We start from the raw sequence: 26363 nt of genomic DNA on the forward strand, positions 1-26363 counted from the left end.
TGTCCGTGAATTTGTTTCTGTTTTGTAGATAGGTTCACTTGTGTCATATTTTACATTCCACTTATAAATGATATCATATGGTATTTATCTTTCTCTTTCTGACTTACTTCACTTTGTATGATAATCTCTAGTTGCATCCATGTTGCTGCGAATGGCATTATTTCGTTCATTTTTATGGTTGAGTAGTATTCCATTGCATATATATACCACATCTTCTTTATCCATTCATCTGTTGACGGACATTTAGGTTGTTTCCATGTCTTGGCTATTGTGAATAGTGCTGCTATGAAATAGCGGTGCATGTATCTTTTTGAATTATAGTTTTGTCTGGATATTTGCCCAGGAGTGGGATTGCTTGATCATATTGGTAATTCTATTTTTAGTTTTCTGAGGAACCTCCATACTGTTTTCCACAGTGGCTGCACCAACTTACATTCCTACCAACAGTGTAGGAGGGTTCCTTTTTCTCTGCATCCTCTCCAGCATTTGTTATTTGTAGACTTATTGTTATATGTAGACTTATTGTTATTGTATTTAAGAAACTGTTTATTTTCCATCAACCTATTTCCATTTTAAGAGTGTGGAAGAACAGCTTAAGATGACTCACTGGTTGTTCCTACCCATTCAGTGGCCTGAGCAGTGGGAGCTGCAGACCAGTCTTCAGTGGCAGGCTGAGCACTCCAGTCTTCAGTGGGAAACGGCTGAATAGGCACAGAGGGCACCTGCACACATTCGGACCAGTCTGCCACCTCAGGTTGAGAAGCAGTAAGCTCAGGATCTGGAACAGACCATTCACTCTGAAATTCCTCCTTGGTCACAGCTTTCTTGGCTGTCACCTGCTCTTCCTTTTCAATCTCTTCAGGATCTCTGTAGAAGCAGAGATCAGGCATGACCTCCCATGGTTGTTCACGGGAGATGGTGTCGTGCATGCGCAGAACATCCTGGGCGAGCATTCACCACATCAGACCCACTGACTGGGCTCCCTTCTTGTTGCATGGGATGGCAATGTCCACATAATACAGAGGAGAGTCTGTGTTACACAAAGCAATAGTAGGCAGGTTAATGTAAGAGGCCTCTGTGAGAGGCTGGTGGTCAGCTCTGGGATCAGTAACCACCAGAAGTCTTGGCTCCCTGAAGGCTGCCTGGTTCTGGTCAGTGAAGGTTCCAGGAGTGAAGTGGCCTGCAATAGGAGTGGCTCCAGTGGCAGCAGCAAACTTCAGCACAGTTCGCTGGCCAGTATTCCTGGAGGGTATGACACTGACATCAGCTGGGTTTTCAATGGCAATAATGGGATGAGCTACCAACAGAAGCTTCTCCCAGGTTCTCTTCAGATTTATGATGTAGATGCCATCACTTTTCCTTTTGTAGATGTACTATTGCATTTGGAAGTCAAGGTTGCTGCCACCTAAGTGGGTTCCTGCTGCAAGGAATTTGAAGACATCCTCCTCCTTCATTTGCAGGACATCAAGGGCTCCAGACATTGTGGAAGTTTCCCTTTAAGTTACGATGGGAGGGCTAGAGCTTCAAGATGGCGGAAGAGTAAGACGTGGAGAAAAACTTCCTTCACAGAAATACATCAGAAATACATCTATATGTGGAACAACCCCTACAGAACACCTACTGAAAGCTGGCAGAAGACCTCAGACCTCCCAAAAGGCAAGAAGCTCCCCACATACCTGGGTAGGGCACAAGAAAAAAGAAAAACAGAGACAAAAGAATAGGGATGGGACCTGCACCAGTGGGAGGCAGCTGTGAAGGAGGAAAGGTTTCCACACACTAGGAAGCACCTTTGTGAGTGGATACTGCGGGTGGCGGAGGGGGGAAGCTTCAGAGCCACGGAGGGGAGTGCAGCAACAGGGGTGCAGAGGGCAAAGCAAGAGAGTCCTGCAGGGAGGATCGGTGCCTGCAAGCTCTCACCAGCCCGAGTGGCTTGTCTGCTCAAATGACGGGACAGGTGGGAGCTGGGAGCTGAGGCTCTGGCTTTGGAGGTTAGATCCCAGGGAGAGGACTGGGGTTGGCTGTGTGAACACAGCCTGAAGGGGGCTAGTGTGCCACAGCTAGCTGGGAGTGTGTCCAGGAAAAGGTCTGGAGCTGCCAAAGAGGCGAGAGACTTTTTCTTGCCTCTTTGTTTTGGGGTGCGCGAGGAGAGGGGATTAAGAGCACTACCTAAATGAGCTCCAGACACAGGCGCGAGCTGTGGCTATCAACGTGAACACCAGAGACGGGCATGAGATGCTAAGGCGGCTGCTGCAGCCCCCAAGAAGCCTGTGTGCAAGCACAGGTCACTATCCACACCTCCCCTCCCGGGACCTGTACAGCCGCCACTGCCAGGGTCCCGTGATCCAGGGACAACTTCCCTGGGAGAACACATGGCACATCTCAGGCTGGTGCAATGTTATGCTGGCCTCTGCTGCCACAGGCTCGCCCCGCATTCCATACCCCTCCCTCCCCCCCAGCCTGAGTGAGCCAGAGCCCCCGAATCAGCTGCTCCTTTAACCCCATCCTGTCTGAGCGGTAACGGATGCCCTCAGGCGACCTACACGCAGAGGCGGGGCCAAATCCAAAGCGGAACCCCGGGAGCTGTGCGAACAAAGAAGAGAAAGGGAAATCTCTCCGTGCAGCCTCAGGAGCAGTGGATTAAATCTCCACAATCAACTTGATGTACCCTGCATCTGTGGAATACCTGAATAGAGAACGAATCATCCCAAATTGAGGCAGTGGACTTTGGGAGCAATGATATGTATATATTTTTCCTTTTTCTGTTTTTCCGTGTGGATGACAGGGTCTTGGTGCTCCGGCCAGGCATCAGGCCTGTGCCTCTGAGGTGGGAGAACCAAGTTCAAAACACTGGTCCACCAGAGACCTCCCAGCTCCACGTAATATCAAATGGCGAAAATCTCCCAAAGACCTCCATCTCAACACCAAGACCCAGCTCCACTCAGCGACCAGCAAGCTCCAGTGATGGACACCATATGCCAAACAACTGGCAAGACAGGAACAAAACCCATTAGCAGAGAGGCTGCCTAAAATCATAATAAGGTCACAGACACCCCAAAACACACCACCGGATGCAGACCTGCCCACCAGAAAGACAAGATCCAGCCTCATCCACCAGAACACAGGCACTAGTCCCCTCCACCAGGAAGCCTACACAACCCACTGAACCAACCTTAGCCACTGGCGGCAGACACCAAAAACAATGGGAACTATGAACCTGCAGGCTGTGAAAAGGAGACCACAAACACAGTAAGTTAAGCAAAATGAGAAGACAGAGAAACACACAGCAGATGAAGGAGCAAGGTAAAAACCCACCAGACCAAACAAATGAAGAGGAAATAGGCAGTCTACCTGAAAAAGAATTCAGAATAATGATAGTAAAGATGATCCAAAATCTGGGAAATAGAATGGAGAAAATACAAGAAACGTTTAATAAGGACCTAGAAGAACTAAAGAGCAAACAAACAATGATGAACAACACAATAAATGAAATTAAAAATTCTCTAGAAGTAATCAATAGCAGAATAACCGAGGAAGAAGAATGGATAAGTGACCTTGAAGATAAAATAGTGGAAATGACTACTGCAGAGCAGAATAAAGAAAAAAGAATGAAAAGAATTGAGGACAGTCTCAGAGACCTCTGGGACAACATTAAACACACCAACATTCGAATTATAGGGGTCCCAGGAGAAGAAGAGAAAAAGAAAGGGACTGAGACAATATTTGAAGAGATTATAGTTGAAAACTTCCCTAATATAGGAAAGGAAGTAGTTAATCAAGTCCGGGAAACACGGAGAGTCATGTACAGGTTAAATCCAAGGAGAAATATGCCAAGACACATATTAACCAAACTATCAATAATTAAATACAGAGAAAAAATATTAGAAACAGCAAGGGAAAAACAACAAATAGCATACAAGGGAATCCTCATAAGGTTAACAGCTGATCTTTCAGTAGAAACACTGCAAGCCAGAAGGGAGTGGCAGGACATTTTAAAGTGATGAAAGGGAAAAAACCTACAACAAAGATTACTCTACCCAGCAAGGATCTCATTCAGATTTGATGGAGAAATTAAAACCTTTAGAGACAAGCAAAAGCTAGGAGAATTCAGCACCACCAAACCAGCTTTACAACATATGCTAAAGGAACTTCTCTAGGCAGGAAACACAAAAGAAGGAAAAGACCTACAATAACAAACTGAAAACAATTAAGAAAATGGTAATAGAAACATACATATCGATAATTACCTTGAATGTAAATAGATTAAATGTTTCAACCAAAAGACATAGACTGGCTGAATGGATACAAAAACAATACCCATATATATGCTGTCTACAAGAGACCCACTTCAGACCTAGGGACACATACAGGCTGAAAGTGAGGGGATGGAAAAAGATATTCCATGCAAATGGAAATCAAAAGAAAGCTGGAGTAGCAATGCTCATATCACACAGAACAGACTTTAAAACAAAGACTATTACAAGAGCCAAAGAAGGACACTACATTATGATCAAGGGATCAATCCAAGAAGAAGGTATAACAATTGTAAATACTTATGCACCCAACATAGGAGCACCGCAATACATAAGGCAAATACTAACAGCCATAAAAGGGGAAACCGACAGTAACACAGTCATAGTAGGGGACTTTAGCACCCCACTTTCACCAATGGACAGATCATCCAAAATGAAAATAAACAAGGAAACACAAGCTTTAAATGATACATTAAACAAGATGGACTTTATTGACATTTATAGGACATTCCATCCAAAACCAACAGAATACACTTTCTTCTCAAGTGCTCATGGAACATTCTCCAGGATAGATCATATCTTAGGTCACATATCTAGCCTTGATAAATTTACAATAATTGAAGTTGTATCCAGTATCTTTTCCGACCACAATGCTATGAGACTAGTTATCAATTACAGGAAAATATCTGTAAAAAATATAAACACATGGAGGCTAAACAACACGTTACTAAATAACCAAGAGATCACTGAAGAAATCAAAGAGGAAATCAAAAAATACCTATAAAGAAATGACAGTGAAAACATGATGACCCCAAATCTATGGGATGCAGCAAAAGCAGTTGTAAGAGGGAAGTTTATAGCAATACAATCCTACCTTAAGAAACAAGAAACATCTCAAATAAACAACCTAACCTTACACCTAAAACAATTAGAGAAAGAAGAACCAAAAAACCTCAAAGTTAGCAGAAGGGAAGAAATCATAAAGATCAGATCAGAAATAAATGAAAGAGAAATGAAGGAAACAATAGCAAAGATCAATAAAACTAAAAGCTGTCTTTTTGGGAAAATAAACAAAATTGATAAACCATTAGCCAGACTCGTCAAGAAAAAGAGAGGACTCAAATCAATAAAATTAGAAATGAAAAAGAAGAAGTTACAACAGACACCGCAGAAATACAAAGCATCCTAAGAGACTACTACAAGCAACTCTATGCCTATAAAATGGACCACCTGGAAGAAATGGAAAAATTCTTAGAAAAGCACAATCTTCTGAGACTGAACCAGGAAGAAATAGAAATATAAACAGACCAGTAACAAGCACTGAAATTGAAACTGTGATTAAAAATCTTCCAACAAACAAAAGCCCAGGACCAGATGGCTTCACAGGTGAATTCTATCAAACATTTAGAGAAGAGCTAACACCTATCCTTCTCGAAATCTTCCAAAATATGGCAGAGGGAGGAACACTCCCAAACTCATTCTACGAGGCCACCATCACCCTGATACCAAAACCAGATAAAGATGTCACAAAGAAGGAAAACTACCGGTCAATATCACTGGTGAACATAGATGCAAAAATCCTCAACAAAATACTTGCAAACAGAATCCAACAGCACATTAAAAGGATCATGCACCATGATCAACTGGGGTTTATCCCAGGAATGCAAGGATTCTTCAATATACACAAATCAATCAATGTGATACACCATATTAACAAATTGAAGAATAAAAACCATATGATCATCTCAATAGATGCAGAGAAAGCTTTTGACAAAATTCAACATCGATTTATGATAATAACCCTCCAGAAAGTAGGCATAGAGGGAACTTACCTCAACATAATAAAGGCCATATATGACAAACCCACAGCCAATATCATCCTCAATGGTGAAAAACTGAAATCGTTTCCACTAAGATTAGGAAAAGACAAGGTTGCCCACTCTCACCACTATTATTTAACATTGTTTTGGAAGTTTTAGCCACAGCAATCAGAGAAGAAAAAGAAATAATAGGAATCCAAATCGGAAAAGGAGAAGTGAAGCTGTCACTGTTTGCAGATGACATGATACTGTACATAGAGAATCCTATAAGATGCTACCAGAAAGCTACTAGAGCTCATCAATGAATTTGGTAAAGTAGCAGGATACAAAATTAATGCACAGAAATCTCTTGCATACACTAATGATGAAAAATCTGAAAGTGAAATTAAGGCAACACTCCCATTTACCATTGCAACAAAAAGAGTAATATACCTAGGAATAAACCTAACTAAGGAGACAAAAGACCTGTATGCAGAAAACTATAAGACACTGATGAAAGAAATTAAAGATGATACAAACAGATGGAGAGGTATACCATGTTCTTGGATTGGAAGAATAAACATTGTGAAAATGACTATACTACCCAAAGCAATCTACAGATTCAATGCAATCCCTATCAAACTACCAATGGCATTTTTCACAGAACTGGAACAAAAAATTTCAAAATATATACGGCAACACAAAAGACCCTGAATAGCCAAAGCAATCTTGAGAAAGAAAAACGGAGCTGGAGGAATCAGGCTCCCTGACTTCAGACTATACTACAAAGCTACAGTAATCAAGACAGTATGGTATTGGCACAAAAACAGAAATATAGATCATTGGAACAGGATAGAAAGCCCAGAGATAAACCCACACACCTATGGTCACCTTATTTTTGATAAAGGAGACAAGAATATACAATGGAGAAAAGACAGCCTCTTCAATAAGTGGTTCTGGGAAAACTGGACAGCTATATGTAAAAGAATGAAATTAGAACACTCCCTAACACCTACACAAAAATAAACTCAAAATGGATTAAAGACCTAAATGTTAGGCCAGACACTATAAAACTCTTAGAGGAAAACATAGGCAGAACACTCTATGACATAAATCACAGCAAGATCCTTTTTGACCCACCTCCTAGAGAAATGGAAATTAAAACAAAAATAAACAAATGGGACCTAATGAAACTTAAATGCTTTTGCTCAGCAACGGAAACCATAAACAAAACAAAAAGACAACCCTCAGAATGGGAGAAAATATTTGCAAATGAAACAACTGACAAAGGATTAATCTCCAAAATTTACAAGCAGCTCATGCAGCTCAATATCAAAAAAACAAACAACTCAATCCAAAAATGGGCAGAAGACCTAAATAGACATTTCTACAAAGACAATATACAGATTGCCAACAAACATATGAAAGAATGCTCAACATCATTAATCATTAGAGCAATGCAAATCAAAACTATAGTGAGATATTATCTCACACCAGTCAGAATGGCCATCATCAAAAAATTTACAAACAATAAATGCTGGAGAGGGTGTGGAGAAAAGGGAACCCTCTTGCATTGTTGGTGGGAATATAAATTGATACAGCCAGTATGGAGAACAGTATGGAGGTTCTTTAAAAAAGTAAAAGTAGAACTACCATAGGACCCAGCAATCCCACTACTGGACATATACCCTGAGAAAACCATAATTCTAAAAGAGTCATGTACCACAATATTCATTGCAGCTCTATTTACAATGGCCAGGACATGGAAGCAACTGAAGTGTCCAATGACAGATGAATGGATAAAGAAGTTGTGGCACATATATACAATGGAATATTACTCAGCCGTAAAGATAAACGAAATAGAGTTATTTGTAGTGAGGTGGATGGACCTAGAGTGTGTCATACAGAGTGAAGTAAGTCAGAAAGAGAAAAACAAATACCATATGCTAACACATATATATGGAATCTAAAAAAAAAAAAAAAAGTTCATGAAAAACCTAGGGGCAGGATGGGAATAAAGACTCAGACCTACTAGAGAATGGACTTGAGGCCACAGGGAGGGGAAGGGTAAGCTGGGACAAAGTTAGAGAGTTGCATGGACACATATACACTACCAAATGTAAAATAGATAGCTAGTGGGAAGCAGCTGCATAGCACAGGGAGATCAGCTCTGTGCTTTGTAACCACCTAGAGGGGTGGGATATGGAGGGTGGGTGGGAGGGAGATGCAAGAGGGAAGAGATATGGAGATATATATATATGTATAACTGATTCACTTTGTTATAAAGCAGAAACTAACACCCCATTGTAAGGCAGTTATACTCCAATAAAGATGTTAAAAAAAAAAATTTTACAATGGGAATCCAGAACAACTCCGTATGGACCCCTGTCTGTGTAGCACAGAAAGCTACTTGTAGACTTTTAATGATGGCCATTCTGACAGGTGTGAGGTGATACCTCATTGTAGTTTTGATTTGCATTTCTCTAATAATTATCGATGCTGAACATCTTTTCATGTACCTATTGGCCATCTGTATTTCTTGTAGTGATATTTAAACTGATGCCTGAAGGGTGAATAGGACTTAGCCAAGGTTTGAGGGCATTGTGTGTGCGTGTGTATGTGTGCTTGCACACATGCGTGTGTGTTAATACAGGGGAGTGGTTCTGTCTTATATCTGAGAGCAAGGTCAAGGGAGTAATGAATAGGATGGGCAGGACAAAGGCTGTTGGTGGAAAGGAAATGGAAGCATATGGTTGGAAGATTTCAGTGAGCATTTTCATTGTTTTAAGGTGTCAGGACAAGGTTTTGAGAATCCTTGAAGAAGTACTCTAGGAACTATGTGATTGAAGTATTTCCCACATTCATGAAAACTAGAAAATAAAGCTCCCTGAGGGAAGAACCAGGTCCTTCCATTCACTCATGAAGTCCCCAAGGTTACTGAATACCCAGCTCATAGTTGAGGTTTTTAAAAAATATATTTATTTATTTATTTAGATTGTGTCAGGTCTTAGTTGCGGCATGCATGTGGAATCTAGTTCCCTGACCAGGGATTGAACCCGGGTCCCCTGCCTTGAGAGCGTGGAGTCTTATCCATTGCACCACCAGGGAAGTCCCTCATAGTTGACTTTTAATAAATATTTGTTAAATGTACAAATGAATAAATGAATAAGTAAGAGGATGAATGATTATCTCGAAAATTATCTTGGTTGTGCCTTCAGCCAGATTTGCTTTGCCATTTTCCCAGAGTTACTTGGAGACCCTTGGAAGCTCTGTAAGTAGCCCTGCTCTGCTCAGCTTGGTTCTAGAACTTATCTCATAAAGCAGCTTTGAACTTCCCAGGTCTGTTTCCATTCTGACCTAAGTCTTTGGAACACACTGTGAGTGCAGATGTCTAATCATGGAATAGTAAAATGCTCTGTGGTTAGGGACTTAACATGATAGCAAAAAAGAGGTTTGCCATCATGATTGGTCCCTTGTAAATTCTCTAAATATTATTTCCAAGGGTGATCTTTTAAAATCCCATAGATCATCTTAGATTATAAAGACTGTCTTTCAAGGAGATCATGACAGTTTAACTTATTATGGTGGTGGGAACCAACATTTTTGTAGTAACTTTCAGTTTGCAGAGTGTACTAGGGTACAGTCTCAGTACTTTATTTCATTTTGGTATTGTTACTATCTCTCTTGGACTCATGGGAAAACTGATGTTCAAAGGTAATTTGCCCAAGATCACAAAATAGCAAGTCATAAAGACAGGACACACACCGTATTTTTCAAGGAGTTTTTCTTTTTTTTTTTTTCACTAGTGTTTCAACAAACTTCTAGTTTGGGGACTTATATCTCAATCTTTAGTTTCCTTGTTTGCAGCTATCAAAGATAACAGTCAGCTATGCTAGAACTATTTCTTATGATTATGGCTTTATGTTTTATATCTGGGGACATAATACTTAAATTTAAAGAAATGAATGATTCCATAATAGCATAATTTTAGGTGTCATGGTAGACTTATTAAAGAAATGTCCTTGTGTAAAAGGGCCTTTTCATGGTCCTCAAATTTTATGAGAGCACAATACAGTGGAAAAAGCACTAAGTAGGAGCTAGAAACCCAGGACAATCCACTGAACTTTCGGTCTGAGTCTCTTCCTTCATAAAATAAACCTACTATTGTTCCATTTCATCGCAGCGTGGTTGTGAGGATCAAGTGCTGAAGTTTTTCTGGAAGAACTTTGTACACTGTATATTACAATGCATGCTATCATACCTTATGGTTGTCTAAGTATAAAAATGCATTAAAATGTGTCAACTCACCTTAGTAAATATTTGTTTGAGAATAAAAAGTTCAATTCAAAAGTACTGACAACATGATTTCTAATTTCCCTGTTGGCTAACCGGTCATGTTATTTAAACTGTTCATCTCTCTGCCACATACATGGTTAACAATAAACAATCCCTATAACTTTCATGTACAATGTACTGACAAATGGGAAAACAAGCTGGAAAAGGCTTTGAGGAAGGCTGTGCTATGGGATTACGACTGGTCTTTCCAGGTACCTTTTGGTGAGCACAACATATGTTTCTGCAACATTTAAGGAAACCTTTCCATCTTCTCTCCATGATGAGGGGCAATGAATCTAGTCCCTTTTCTTCTAGGGATCAGAAAGGCAGATAGGATATTCTGGAAGATGAAATTCATGAGGAGGGACAGAAAATACATGGATATAAGGAGGTGGCATTTAGGGAACAGACAATTTGGTCTTCCTACAGGCCAGGATGGTAGAATAAAAACAATAAAGCAGAAGGGAGAATTACATAGGAGAGGAAGTTGGGGCAAGAAAGGAAACGCAGCCAGAACCTGAGTGGCGCAGTGCCTTAACAGGGAAGGCAAGTAGTTTAAATTGTTTCCGGAAAACACCGAGGAGCCAGGGAAGGGGCTTATTCAATTAGCATAGTATAATAAGAGTATAATAAGCATAATAGAATGTCCCCATGGTAAAGGGTGGGGAGCAGCAAGTGTTAAGTGCAACATAGTCTTATAAAGCTTCAATTTGGTGTCATCATTTCATAAAGAACTTGTTATTTCTCTTCTTCCCTCTTTCTTTGAATAAACCTCCTTGAAGAACAAAACTCACAAATACACCAACAGGATGGAATTTAGAAAAACTGGAAATATGGCACCAGATTTTAAGTACCGTAGTAGGTAAGTTTTTGTTTTTGTTTTTTAAATCAGATTAATGTCAAAGGAAATGATATCTTTATAACTGCAACTTGGATTAGTCAAAGAGTGTTTTCTCAATGCCATTCTCCCAAAGTACATAGGAAAACCAACCAAAGCTAAAGTGGAGGATGGGAGGGGCTTGATGTAAAGGTCCGGTTCCTGTGGCACCAGAACTCCACGTGTTGAGGAACTCTTTTCTTTTTTAATCAACTAAAAATATTTTATTATAAAAGCATTTCATGCATACAGGAAAAATAAAGAGAATAATGTGTATCCACCATCTCAACCACATGTTGAGGAACTCTTGTCTAGATTCCTGCAGAAACCTTCCCTGTTAAGTCCTGTGTGTGAATGCTGGCCTCCACCTTAGCACCCTGCTTCTCCTTCCTGGGAAGGAGATCCAGGCAGGCTGCACCTTTCTGAGTGCATGAGCAAGCCGCTCCCCACCACCCCACCCTTCCCTCCTGCAGTGGTAAGCCCTTTAGAAGAATGCTGAGGTTTGAGGCCTCCACCCCAAGGTACCCAACAGTAACTTCAAGGAGCTAATGAGTAAAGTACAGTAACAAGAGCAAATCCCAATGAGCTTATTAAAAAACTGAACCGCAACTTTGGCAAGGGCAGAAACTGTTGTCTGGGACTTGTTCATCGATTTTGCCTTCATATATTCCCCACCCACCCTTTTAGAACAGAGAGATTAGCAACAAAAGATAGATCTTCAAAGCTCCACACATCTGTGATTTACGCTCCACCTTGGAGACCTTAGGAAGACTTCTCATTGGGACTGTACAGGGTTCCAACCAATCTCTGTTCCAGCTGACCTCCTGGGACTTTTGCTGTGGTGTGTGTGGAAAGCGGAAGCGGTCTGATCCAACTCCCATTTCTTTTGCAAAAGCTCCTCTGTAATCGCTTTGGACTTTATGAAACTCTCCCCACACCAAAAGCAAAGAAACAGTTTCAAGTGCAGTAACTCTTCTCTCATGGGAATATGTATCACAAACAGCATGGGATTACCCCCAAATTGCCTTTTTCCTTCCCTGGGGGAAGATCGTGTTTTCAGAACTCTTACAGAGGTTAAGGTAACTTTTGAGAATGCCAGGGAATTCCTGCTCTTCAGGGACTTGCATCCTCCGGAGGGGTAGTTGCGCAGTTCCTAATAGGGGAGATCTAGTCAAGTCCTGTGTTAATGAGGCCAGTGTTGGAGGGTGAAAATCACAGGTGAAAAATACATAGGAGAAAATCACGGGTGAAATACCCTCTACGAGAAATGTTTGGTGGTATCTCCTGAAGCTGAATTCATGCCCAGAAGCTGCACTTTCAGGTGTGTACTCAACAGAAAAGCACCAAAAGACTTGTTTGAGAATGTTCATAGCAGCATTATTCATAATACCTACGTCCTGGAAACTACACAAGTGCCCACTGACAGTTGAAAGGATAAATAAATTCTGGCATTTTTACACAATGGAATAATATACAGCAATTAGAATAAATGATCTACAACTAAATGCAATGACATGGATGAATTTCAACAAATAATGTTGAGTAAAAGAAGCCGAGCACAAAAGAATACACACTGTAGGATTCCAGTTATATGAAGTACAAAACAAGCTAAACTAATCAAGGGTGTTAGAAGTCAGGAGAGTTTTTATACTCTTGGGGGGGTATACAGCGACCAGAAGAGAACATAAGGGAGGCTTCTGGGGTGGTGATTAAACATGTTCAGTTCGTAAAAGTTCATTGTGCTATACACTTAAGATACATACTTTTTTCTGCATATTTATTATAATTTGATAGAAGGTAAAAGAAATCATAGGGATGGTTAGTTTCATTCTGTTATGTGATCACTTGGTTAAACTCCAACCTTAAAAGTCACCTAGGAAAAGTAGTGCTGTTGAGTGCAAGAGAGAATGGAATTGGGCACTAGCTCACTGCAACCCTATCAGCACAGTTCAAGATGAGCAAACAAAGCAAAAACTAAAACTGAAGGTTTTAAAGTCCCTATTGATTGGTTTCCACCTCACCCTACCCATCTGGTCTCTAGACTTTTTGCCTATGTGTAATCAGAGGGCTCCAGGTGTGCTCCAGTGACCTGGTGACCCATGAGAAAGATCAGTTGTGTTTGCTCAACATGGCATCACAGGTGCATCAGTGAAACCAGATGAGGGCATCTGTGCTTTGCAGCAAGAGGCTTTTTCAGCTGAATTTGGTGATCTCCATATATCACCTCCATCATCACCTCTGGTAAAACCCAATTCTCATCTTCTCAAACCCAAAATATATACTTTCCCTGGAACTGTCTCTGCAAACTCACTGAGTTCTCCTGAAAGGAGAAGTAAGACAAAAAGCTTTTGGTTTGGGTTTTCCACACCTATATTGAACAATAAGTAGATCTTCCAACATGGCAAGCATCTTCATTGGACTACTCCAGAGTAGACATAAAGTCTATTTTGTTCCTATCTTTTCAACATCTTGGGATGGGACTTAGATTGTTTGCACCCAGTCTATAAATATCTGAGGACTGCTGTATGGAAAAGGCCCCTGTATTATAGTTACTTCTTCACTTATTAAATGGATATTTACTGAGTATCTACAATGCTAGAGGCACTAAGGGGGTGAGTACACTTGGGCAACCAGTCCCCTTTCTATCAATGGATATCTATTTAGCCTTTGGGCAACCGATCTTCTTTCTATCAATGGATATCTATTTAGCCTTGTCTCTTCTCCATCATGCTAGTGAAATTAAAAGAATAAATACATTTTAAATTATAGAATAGCAATCAGAAGCATGGACTCTGAGAAAGATAAATCAGAGTTTGAATCCTGGCTCAGACACTGAATAGCTACATGTTCTTGGGCAAGTCCCTTAATTTCTTTAAGCTTTGGTTAAGATAGGAATAATAGTTGCAACCACCTCATAGGTTTTTTGGCAAGGATTAAATGTGATCAGATGACAATTTCATCTTGTCCTAAGTTAGAGGCATGTCTGGATTTGAAGGAGCCAGAGGCTTGTTTCTTAACTGTACCTGCAGTGAATATAGACAGCATTCCTTCCAGATCTCAGGTCCTTCCTACTGGTTCTTTGTGGCCTGTGTGCTTTGCATCTAATGACTCACACCTCCACCTACTCCAGAGGACTGTCCTTGGCTTTCTAGAGCTTCTTGGTTTATATACCAGTTAGCCAATGGCTGATTTTGTGGAGTATGAAAGGCCAAATTTCTGGTCTTGAGAAGGGACAAACTCTGAGGCTGTAATTTATGCTGCTGATCTCCCTGTGGGTTTAGATTAAGGCTGGGACTTTTCCTGGTCACACTCTTGCTTAACTACTACTGATTCTCTGTTCTTACAAGTGATTTATTCTATTTGCTTATCAGTTTCTCCTGGAAACACTTCCCTAATAAGTTAGTTGCATATGAATCCTCATTTCAGGGTCTGTGAGCCTGACCTAAGATGGTCCTTATTGTCATACACAAACTAAAGTAAAAGTTTCCCTGGGCAGTAGTTGGATTTAGGATGAGAACAGATATAGCCATTAAGTGGAGCAGTATATATATTTGGGAGTGGCTGCCTGTTTTTCTATAAAGCAATTCCCAAATGAGCTCAAGATTTACCAAAAAAATATTCTGATAGTGCCACAAATTGTTCCATTCAACAAATGATTGTTAAGCTCCTATCATGTGCCAGACACTATACAAACTAAGCTGTGTCTGGGTACCTGACCCACAGAAACTGTGAAATAATAAATGTACATATATATATATATATATATATATATATATATATGTATGTGTGTATATATATATGTATGTATATATATATATATGTACATATATATATATTTAAGATACTACATTTTGGGATAATTTATTACACAGCAACAGGTACCTAATACAAAAAGCAAGGAGGTCCATTTGTTTGAAGTGAAGTGATCCAGGGAAAGAGCAGTAGGAAAGGAAGTCAGAGAAGTAACAGTGTTGGGTGGGGGGAATCAGACCTCATCTGTCAAGACTCTGATTTGGTAGGTTTGATTCAGTAGGGTTGGAGTCTGGGCATCTCCATGACTTTAAAACCTCTTCAGGTGATGGTGCGGTCATGGTTGAAGAGCAATGAGAAGAGGAGTGGTACTCTTGTTGTGATGACAACACCAAAAGTGAGGTTCACTCTGTTGCAGTCCAGGACTGTTGGTGATCGGAGTCATCCATATCATATTTATCAGCAAAAAGGGCTCAAAATTTAAATGATTTTAGATGATGAGTTTGTGAAAACATCACTGAATGCAAAAAGCCCATGTATTTAATTTTTTATGCTTCAGTTGTTCCTCCAGGTGAACAAACAAAATGAAAAGAGATACTCCTTTTATTCCTATTTCTTTCTCCTACCTTGCCACCTTCCTCTTTATAGGAATGTCCTCCTTTGTTTGAAAGCTCCCCTGAAGTTGACTGTGCCAGTTTCCTCATCACATTCTGCAAGGTCATACCCTATTCCTAGATCTCTTCATTATTTTTCCAATTTCCTTTGATCCACATCAGTTATTTCTTCCAAATGCTCTCCAGATCTAGAATGCAGCCTTCTTTGACTATGTCAGGTCCTTGATGAATCCTCTAAGAGCAAATAAAACACACTGAAGGTTTGGAAATCAAGGAATATATGTCTGTGTGAATACCGAGAAAGATTTTCTTGAGAGGAAAAAGGGTTACCCTATAGGGCATAATAGGAGTTAATAGATATGAATACTCTGTCATTATAATTGTGATAGTTACACAAATATTAACTAATCCTTTTTGAGAACCATTAAGAATTTCTTTTCTTTAAGAATTTGCCATGGCCTCTCTCAATTATCTTTCTGGAATAGTCTCCTCTCTAAACATTCTCACCCTTAATTTTGTTAATTCTTACCCATCTTTCCAGTTTCATCAAAAATATCACAACCTCTGGGAAGCCTTCCCTAGCTATCATGATTGGATTAATTATTCCAGTTTGTACCTCCCCAGCACCCTGTACTTCCCCAGCATGACCCTTACCATACTTTAGCTTTTCAATTTTTCTCTCCTCCCTCCAAGACTCTGAGCAATTTGAGAGGAGAGACCATTCTTAGTTTGCTTAGTTTGGTTCCTTAGAGTCAAGCACCTTGCCTGACACCTAGTAGATGATTGAAAAATCTGTTGCAGCTGTGTTGGAGGAGGTCATTGAGAGGAGGTAACCTCTGCTTGGCCTGTGAGCTGGACCTGAGCAATCAGAGGCCCCTCACCCCCTCCCCTGTCCTTGGAATGCATGTCCCACCTGCTATTCCCACACTAGCAGTCATTTCAAGGACAGCCTTGAGAGGGTAAAATGTTGTTGAGACCATCTGAACGGAATATATAACTGACCTTAGTTAAGATTCTGGCAAGTGGGGGCCACGATCTACTCATCTTGCAGCCACCCAAGATAAGCCTCATATGTATGTTCTCTTGCTTATTAAAACTGCCACGTACCAATCTGGAGTGTTATACCTCTTTGGTCTCTCCCTGCCCTCAGAGTATGGAGACCAGTTTTGAATCTTGCCCAGGGAACTCCCGAGGTTGCACACCAAAAGGCAAAGATTTTCTTATAGCCCAGTGCCAGACTCTTTACATAGCTCTTTACATAGTTATCTTTTAAAATATTATAACAACTCTCCTACATGTTACATATTAGTCCCCACTGTGCAGAAAAAGAAATGGTGACCCCAAATGGTTAAATGAGTCAAGTTTTTATAAACTTGGCAGAGTTAGGATGGGAGTCAGGACTGTCAGACTCTAAAACTTTTAACCACTACCTTAGACTTCCTCTTATAGGAGACTTCCTGTAAGTCATTGGGAAAGTCGGTGGAATTAACTGTTAGGTTTTATATCTGTGTGACAGCGGAGCCATGACCCCACTTCTGAGGTTGAGATCTTGGCTTGCTAAGTGCCAGTTTAAAGAGTCTGATGCAGTTACTGTTGTTGCCCCTTCTCTCTGCTTAAGATGCAACCTAGCCCTGACTGCTACTCCTGACATTCATTCTTTCATTCATTCATTCACTTACTTTCTTAAATTCAATAGATGCTTGTTGAATGCCCACTATATAAAGGCATTTGACTAGGTACTGGGGCCCCTAAGATGAAGAGCCACAAGGCCTGCCCTCAAGGAGCTTATATTTTGGTAGGAGGAGTCAGGTAGAAATAAATAAGTGCAATGGATTGCCACAGTGGATAGTTAACCTTTGTAGGTTTTGCCTGCCCTGGTAGTAGCATTCAGTTTTTCTTTATGGAAATACTCCTTCTCTATTAGTCCATGTGTGTCATATGGGGCTGAACCAGTGGTTTGCAGGCAAAAGACACAGGCCTGGCCAAGCAGAGGCTTCGAAAGTCTGGTCACATCAGTTGTTTGAGGATGGGGCATGTTTCAGGACAGGGCAGGATGAGGCATGAGAGCCCCATTCAGAATTCTGATGAAACTCTCAGGGAGGAAGCATCTTCTTTCTGCTTGGGTTGCTAGAAAAGTAAGATGCAACTGGGGACCTACTCCCAGAGAAATTTTGTCTGTGACAGAAGCCAACTCAGAGGAAAGTAGAGTCAAGAAGTAGAAGAAAAGACAAAGTCCTGATGATGTTGTTTGAGCACTTGCTGCATTATTATTATTGACTTAAATTGCTTTCAGTTGGGTTTTTATTAACTGCAACATAAAGAGGCATGACATAAAGGGCTTAGGGTGGAGGAGAATAAAAGATCATGTGGTTTTTCAAGATAACAGAAATGACCTTGAGCTTATTCTACAATTTGTATAGGTTAACAAATGTCCATGGATGCTAAGTCAAATTTGAAAAGAAGAGCAAAGAAGAAGATTCATTCTACCAGATATGAAACACAGTAAGCCATAGTAATAAAAGAAATAAGTAGTGAAAGCAAGTAAAAGCAAAAAGTAGTGTGAGGAAAAGAATAGGAAAATAAATCCATGTAATGGAACAAAGAATTAAAAGTAGACCCATGGAAAAAAAAAAAAGTAGACCCATGTTTATTTGGAAACCTGGCATATGACAGATGTGGCACCACAAATGTATATGTCATTGGATTGTTTAATATATGGTATTAAGGAAATAAGGCCACTATATGGAAAAAATTAAGACAGATTCCTGGGACTTTCCTGGTGGCGCAGTGGATAAGACTCCATGTTCCCAGTACAGGGGGCCTGGGTTCGATCCCTGGTCAGGGAACTAGATCCTGCATGCATGCTGCAACTAAGAGTTCTCATGCCACAACTAAGGAGCCCATGTGCTGCAACTAAGGAGCCAACGAGCTGTAACTAAGGAGCCCGCCTGCCTCAACTAAGACCCAGCGCAACCAAATAAATAAATAAATAGATATATTAAAAAAAAAAGACAGATTCCTATATGACACTAAAAGTTACTCTTCTAGAAGGATCAAAGACCTAAATATGAATGGGATTGTAAAGCTAGTGGAAAAGAATGTCTTTGTGAGTTTGGAGTGAGGGAGGTCTTTTAAAATAAGACCACCAAAGCACAATTCATAAGGCAAATAGTTGATGTATTTGACTACAACAAATTAGAAGAGTTATCTTCAATGAATCCACCATAGATCAAGTTAATAGACTAGTAATGACTGGGAGAAGATATTTTCATTAACCAGTATAACAATAAGGGATAGATATCTAGATTAGAACAGGAATTCTTACAATTCAGTAAGACAGATCGGGGAACTCAATGGAAAATGTTCAAAAACAGGAATAGGTAATTCACACAAGGGGGGATCTGAATAGTTAACAAGTATATGAAAATTTGCTCGAATTCAAAAATCAGAGATATGCAAATTACAATAACAATAAAATACTATTTTATACTCAGTGGAATAGCAAAAATTAGAAATATTGGTGAGGACTTGGGGACACTAGAACTCATGCTCTGCTGGTGAAATGTACATTGGTACAGTCATTCTGGAGAATAACCTGGAAGCCCCTAGCTAAAGTGATGTTTGTGGGTATGACCCAGGAACCCTAGGCCTGAGCATATACCCCAGAGAAATGTTCACGCATTACCGGAAGGGGGAATGTACAAGGATAGTCATAAGAGCTTTGTTTACGGAGGCAGAAAGCTACAGGCATGAAAGAGGAGAATGAAAGAAAGTAAGAAACACAATGAAATTTCCAGCATAATACCACCTAAGTCTATTTAAAACACATACACACACCTCACACTGTATAGTTTTCAAAGATAACCCTCCTCATATGCATACATACAGAACATAGATATACACATAAATCTATGTACATATATACATGCATCTCTATCTATCTGCCTATCTATATCAAACACATTAATGTGGGTGCCTTTAGGGTGGAGGAGGGGCTAAAAAGAAAGAGAAAGAGAGGGAGATGTGACTAGAATCAGGTATAAAAGGAGAATAATAAAATAAAATATGAGAGAAGCCCTGCACGTACTGATAGTGATAGTGTGCTGTGAACTGGAGGGTATAATCAACTCAACTCTCTAAGTACATCAGGTTCAAAATAAAATTACAATTAAAATTTAAAATTAGAAATGCCTTAGGTGAGGAGAGGGTCAGGAATATTTCACATGAGCTCTAGTCTCATCCTACCTGGGAGTAGCGTGTGACCTTAACTGTCCTTAAAGCGACATGGAGTAGATATTGTATTCTTCCAATTACCTCTCTGTGCAGCAAGAGTGAAATTAGATCTAAGCTATAAACCATTTTCCATGCTTTAAAAAGTAACGCAATATGAACTTGGGGTTTTTGCTACTAGGATTAGATAGAAAGCAATTTCTATTTTTTTAAAAAACAAACAACTTGTTGAAAATCAGTATGTTTACTGTCTAAAATCTTTGGCCTGAAATCAATGTTTCTGATTTCATAGGAACCTGCAGTTTGGGGTTTCCTAAAATATTCAGTGGTATGCAAGTTTTGGCTGTCCTCATTTGCATATGTAAATTGTACTGTTTTCCTCCAGGTTTGAGATAAAACAGTCACACATCATGAAGAAAACTATTGGGTTCTAAATTATATCTAACATTCCTTTCTGGTTTTTGTACCCTGAGCCTAAATCAAACGTATTCTCATAGGACACATATACTTTTCTTTACATGAGACAAATCCAAACACACCATCCCTTTTCAGTCATGAAATAAACTTTACAAGCACACAAGCAACATGAGGCTCAAGGACCTAGCAAACTGTATCGAAGTGTTGTTCTGGGAACTCAAGGACTTTATTTTTCTTGTTCTTTGCTGTATCCCTATGCCTATCATAACACCTGGAACATAGTAGGTACTCAACAAATATTTGTGGGATGAGTGAATATGCAAGTGAACTCACACACAGACACAAACACACACACACACGCATACACACACCCATTTGTCTTTGGTCTGCAACCAACTGTCACGATTCATTTTTTCTTTTGTTTCTCCCTTTGAAAAAATTAGCCAGTCAACAAGCTCTTTACTAAAACATCTTAATGTACTGACATCTGTGAGAGTTGAGCGGGAGAATAAAAAGGAATTACAGAATAGAGTTCTCATGGCTGAGAAACTTATGATCTAATAGGGCAAATACATATGAGAAACACATGAGAATAAGAACAGGAAGTGTTTTAGCACTACAGAACACTGCTTGGAAATTTATGAGAAAGAGACAGAGCGGGTGGATGTCTAGGAAACGGGGGGACAACCTCCCAGCTGGCCTATACAAAGCACAGGCCTCCCAGCACAGTCTGAGGCTTTGGCGGGGTGGAGGAGTTTGTTGGGAGAGCTGGCCTGGGGCAGGATCTTCACAAAGGTTTTCTTGGGGAACCAGAGTTTGAGCAAATCAGTGGTGGAGGCCTCACTGTTCTAACCAGCTACTAATGAGAAACTGGCTCTTTGATGCCAGGAGAGGCTGCTGAGGAGGCACAAGTACTTAACGGGTTTCAACTGAGCTTCTGCAGACACATCCTCTAAGGAGTGGAAAACTCCGTTCCAGACCCGAGGAGGCCAAAAGGGTGCCCATATACGTGAACAGGCAAATTGTGGCAAAAAAAGCCAATAACACAAGGATGGAAATCCTCAGCTTTGCGTCCAGGGAAAGCTTGGTTTAGCAATCACTGTGAGCGAGTGGAACCAGCTCAATCAACGTCAGCAATCTGAAGACATCTGGTCTTTATTTTTGGACTTTTGTACACTGAGGAGGATTATGGTTATACGATGTAGAGGCCGTTTAGCTTTGTCAATCTACAGAATTTCTTATAATACGAATCTCTCACACTTAGAATAGAAACTTGTTCTCCAAAGTCGCCTTGCAAGTTTCAAATATTAACTCTTTATCCCCCAGAGTGACAGTCTGAGGGACATTACTTTCAAGAGACGTTTTTAACAGGGAAACTGAGTATGGAGTAGATATGTATTTTGCCAAAGGGTAACCTATTGGTCGGTGGAGCCCGCAGGAACTTCAGCATCCCATGACTGCCAAAAGTAATGCTTCTGTTCCATTGGCCTTCATTTCTTCTCTCTCTGCTTTGCCTTCTCTTCTGACTTTTGTTTATCTTTAGTCATCCCCTAGCTGGGCCTAATCTAGAAAAAGTTATTAGTCTGGAAGTCATTGATAGTCCAGTATTCACTTTCCACCCATTGCCCTTCATATCTTTTGGCCAAGGACCTGGTGCCTCCCTCAAGCCCACTTAGGTCTCTCATCTTCCTCTACTTCTTCCACCCTCCTGCCCCCATGATTCCTGACCTTCCTTACTTCCGCTGTTAATACCTGTGTTGAGTTGCATTGCCCAGGGCTCTAATAGGTGACTGGCTATTTTAGACGATTTATTTGTAGCAAAGCTGTTAATGGCCTAAAAATGGCTCAGAGGCTTCCTCCACCAGATACCATTTACATTTTCATTGGGAATTTCAATGTCAAAGAAGTCAGTGGAGCATTCCTGCACCTTGGCAGTCTTCACTCTTGATTTTCTCCCGTCTGGCTGCCCACTGAACTCACCTGCAGCGCTGGCACCTGCTCTCAGACCGTGGCTCCTGCCAGCTGGTTGGGCTTCTCTTTTTCTCATTCCGGTGTTTTCAGTTTACGTGGTATTTTTCAATATTCTAGGAGCAAAGGACACAAGAAAAGCCGGGTAACAGGAAGAGGAAGGAACATCGCACATTGAATAAAGGGCCAGGGCCCCAGGCTGAGGTATTCACGCTGTGGAGAGGCCCACTAGGTACCAATGATATTGTAGTCCATTAAAAAAAATCCATAGGCTTTTAAAAAATGCATTTTCAACTTAATACAGCAGGAGCAGCCACTCTGCCGTGCAATTCCTGAGGATTTATCGCTGGTTGGGGTTAATGGTTTGAGGTGTTATTTCTTTCTGTGCTTCATTAATCCCCAGGAAGCGCCCGTGCTGAGGTGGCTATTTGGCTTGGGCTGGCCACAGAGACGCCCCGGTGCCTACTCCAGCTCCACGCTGGCGGCCAGCTCTCAGCCCCTGCTCAGCTTTTTGTCTGTACCACCGTGTCCCTTCCAGCCTGGGCTAGTGACCCGCACAATGGCTTGGGCTCTAGGTAAGTTTCAGGACAGATGGCAGACATCCTTCTTAGATACTCGCTTCCATGGTATGACTCAATCCTGGCCTCACCACCCTCCTACATCTCAGAAAGTTTGAAAAAGACAAAATTGTCCCTGTCTGAAAAAAAGGAGGGTGAGTGCAACTCTCCTCATGTCGTGGGTGACAGGGGAGACTGGTTGATGGAGGGGGCAGAACCGGAAATGGGGGGCAGAGACTCTCAGCATCACAACACGCTTTCTGATGATCAGAACTTATTACACTTTGGGGGAAAAATCATAGCTTTTCAGAGGCCACAGTGTTTATAAAGTATTCTGTATCCTTCTGTCCCACCTCTTTCTCTTCCACCAACATTAATTGAGCACTTCCTTCTGAGGTGCTAATGTAAATTTTGGGGACACACCAGGAACAAGAATGACAGGGTTCCTATCTTCAGGTTTTCTACACTTTAGTGTGTCTTTGGGACATGTGTGAGAGGGCCTGACAATACGCAAACATTTGGTCTTTTTCCAGCCCTGTGACTCAGGCAGGACAGGTGTGTCTATACCCTTTTCATAAATGGGAGAGCTGAACCTTCAAAGAGGTTGTGTGACCTGTTTCAGGTGAACTGGCTTATGCATTCATTTGCTCATCTCTCAGATTTATTGAGGGCCTGTTGTGTTCCAGATCATCTCCTGGGCTTTTGAGATGTAAAGATGTCTAGGGAATGAGCCTTGCCTTCCAGGGCTCACAGTGTAATAGGGAAAGAGCCACAGAAACACCTTTGAATCTAGTAACTGCTATGATGAAGCCTGCACTTGCAAAGTGGGGCCTTGCATGGAGAAGCCCCAAGTCGGCCTGAGGAAGTCAGGGGAGCAGGAGACAGAGCTGGGCTCAGACACAAGGCGAGGGCCCCCTCCTGGCGGCAGAGTGCAGAGAATGTGCTCGATAACATTTGTTGCATTGAATTGAGCCAGCCCTTCAAGGTCTGGCTTCACTCTTTGTTTTGTTTTGTTTTTAAAGAAACTATTTTATTATTTATTTATTTATTTATTTTTATTTTTAAAATTTTACTTATCTTTGGCTGTGTTGAGTCTTCATTGCTGTGTGTGGGCTTTCTTTAGTTGTGGCGAGCAGGGGCTACTCTGCTTTGTGGTGCGCTTCTCCTTGCGGTGGCTTCTCTTGTTGCAGAGCACGGGCTCTAGGCGCGCGGGCTTCAGTAGTTGTGGCACGCAGGCTCAGTAGTTGTGGCTCACGGGCTTAGTTGCTCCGCGGCATGTGGGATCTCCCCAGGCCAGGGATCGAACCCGTGTCCCCTGCATTGGCAGGTGGATTCTTAACCACTGTGCCACCAGGGAAGTCCCACTCTCTTGTTTAAGAAGGGTCCCAGGCCGTCGGAAACCCTATATTTTCATTCAGCAAAAAACCCTCTTCTCATTCTAAACTGAAATAAAAATTGCTCATTCTACTTTTGGTCAGGCTTCCTGCTTGTATGCGATTAATTAAAAGCTGAGTAGCTGCTAAACAGCAAGACAAATGGCAAATTATTTGTATCTTATTTATTAAGGCAAAATGTCCAGAAATTCCTGCAAGGGTCTGCTGCCTCCCCCCCTCATCTTTCTTGCATCCCTCTCCTGCCTCTGTTAGACTGCTACCCAGCCCCCACCATAGCAGTGTTGAAGGAGCCAGAGAGCAAACCCAGGAAACCTTTACCATTAGGTAAACTTTACCATTAGGTAAAGTTCTGACCTTGGGTACATCCCTTCATCTCTTGGTGTCTCAGTTTCCTAAGCTATAAACGGGAATATAATACCTGTCCTACCATATACCATGAGTCCTTCTGAGGATTAAATGGGCTCCAATACGTGGCAGTGATTAAGAAGGAGCAAAACTCTTAGGACATGTTAGGGGACATCAGTACTATTACTATAGCACGTCTGCTGACTGAGGAGGATGCTAGACATTTGCTAACTTGGCTTGGTTTCTGATGTGAGCAAGGGGGTGTTAGACGTCTCATATTTCTTTAGCATTTGAGGGCTGGGATGTGGCCCTGGCAACTGAGAGCAAGCATCCTTTTTAGCATTCTCCCTGTCCAAGGGTCAGGTTCCCACTTAGAGGCTCAGTTTCCCCAGTCTAATAAATTGTAACAAATTGTCTCATTTTTCCCTGATAAGTGATGACCCCTGGCTGCCTTGTCTCCTTTTGGGCTGTAACGGCTTCCACGAGCTGGCAACTCCAGTTCTCCTGGGCTTGGGCCAGGCCTGGGTGGGAAGACCGTGAAGGAGATTAGGATGAGGGTTATCCACATCCTCTGCAGACACCCTCTTATGTTCAGTGTCTGCTTGGCGGCATTAAAGGCAGAGGGAGCGCTGAGGATGGGTATGTAGGGGGTGCAGGAAGGAAAAGATGGGTAGGGAGAGTTCTGTTGCCAAGCTTAAAGTGTTATAAGAGGAAAAGTGGGTTGAGGGGAAAAGCAGAGAGGGAGGATATAATAGAGCCAAATATCTTATTTGAACAGATGAAAGAGAGAATATTCATTTCTTTTGTAGATAGAGTGATCATGTTATCCAGATCAAAAAGCATGACTGCGGACTATGATCAAAAAGGTATATTTACGACAACAAGAGGAAGTATAGTTCAAATATAGGCTGTCTGGGAAAATTCTGGAAGAGTGCTTCCTTCTATCTATGACCTCATATCCTATTATATCTTCAAAACCTTGCTGAGTGCAGTTTTGCTATGAGATGCAATTGGGAGGTTTGTGTTTGGGTACCCTCCTATCTCTCCTTCCTTTCTTTACTTTCAACAAATATTTATTGAGCACCTGCAGTGTGTGGGGTAGGGCCAGCTTCATGGGTTTGAGATTTATTTAGTTGCACAGGGCCTCCACTTAGGAAGGCTCTGTGCTTGGTTTAGCATACTACTGCTGTTGTCTTGAAATTTGTAATATTTCTTGAACAAGTGGTCCCGAATTTTCATTTTGCACTGTCCCCATAGGGTACCATATTAGGTGCTGGAGATATAAAGATGAAAAGAGACAGGCTTTTCCCAAAATTTCTCCCTGGCTGTCACCAGCCTGCTGCCTAGGCAACACCCCAGGTGCTGGACACAGCTTTCCACACGGTCATCTGCTAAACACTGTCCTAGCTAACTGGGCCTTTGAAAAGTTCCTTCTTTTTTTTTTATTTTATTTTATTTATGGCTGTGTTGGGTCTTCATTTCTGTATGAGGGCTTTCTCTAGTTGCGGCAAGTGGGGGCCACTCTTCATCGCGGTGCGCAGGCCTCTCACTATCGCGGCCTCTCTTATTGCGGAGCACAGGCTCCAGATGCGCAGGCTCAGTAATTGTGGCTCACGGGCTTAGTTGCTCCGCGGCATGTGGGATCTTCCCAGACCAGGGCTCGAACCCGTGTCCCCTGCATTGGCAGGCAGATTCTCAACCACTGCGCCACCAGGGAAGCCCCGAAAAGTTTCTTCTTAATTAATTCACTATAAAACATTACAAATTACATAAACATGTTTCTTGTTATAACAGTGGTTGAAATCACTGTACAAAATTTGAACTATG

The 26363-nt window shown here is 41.4% G+C and overlaps 1 long non-coding RNA gene and 1 pseudogene across 1 annotated transcript in view; one reads left to right on the forward strand and one right to left on the reverse strand.

Moving 5' to 3' along the window:
* Window positions 1–593: 593 nt before the first annotated feature.
* On the reverse strand, window positions 594–1502 carry LOC132373642 (small ribosomal subunit protein uS2-like; annotated as a pseudogene).
* Window positions 1503–11165: 9663 nt separating this feature from the next.
* Window positions 11166–26363, forward strand: part of LOC132373662 (uncharacterized) — an 85182-nt gene continuing 69984 nt past the window's right edge. Inside the window, exon 1 of the long non-coding RNA XR_009505473.1 lies at window positions 11166–11246. This is a non-coding gene — a long non-coding RNA (uncharacterized LOC132373662). The remainder of the gene's footprint in view (window positions 11247–26363) is intronic.

Source organism: Balaenoptera ricei, chromosome 1 (genome assembly GCF_028023285.1).
Source record: "Balaenoptera ricei isolate mBalRic1 chromosome 1, mBalRic1.hap2, whole genome shotgun sequence".
NCBI lineage: Eukaryota > Metazoa > Chordata > Mammalia > Artiodactyla > Balaenopteridae > Balaenoptera > Balaenoptera ricei.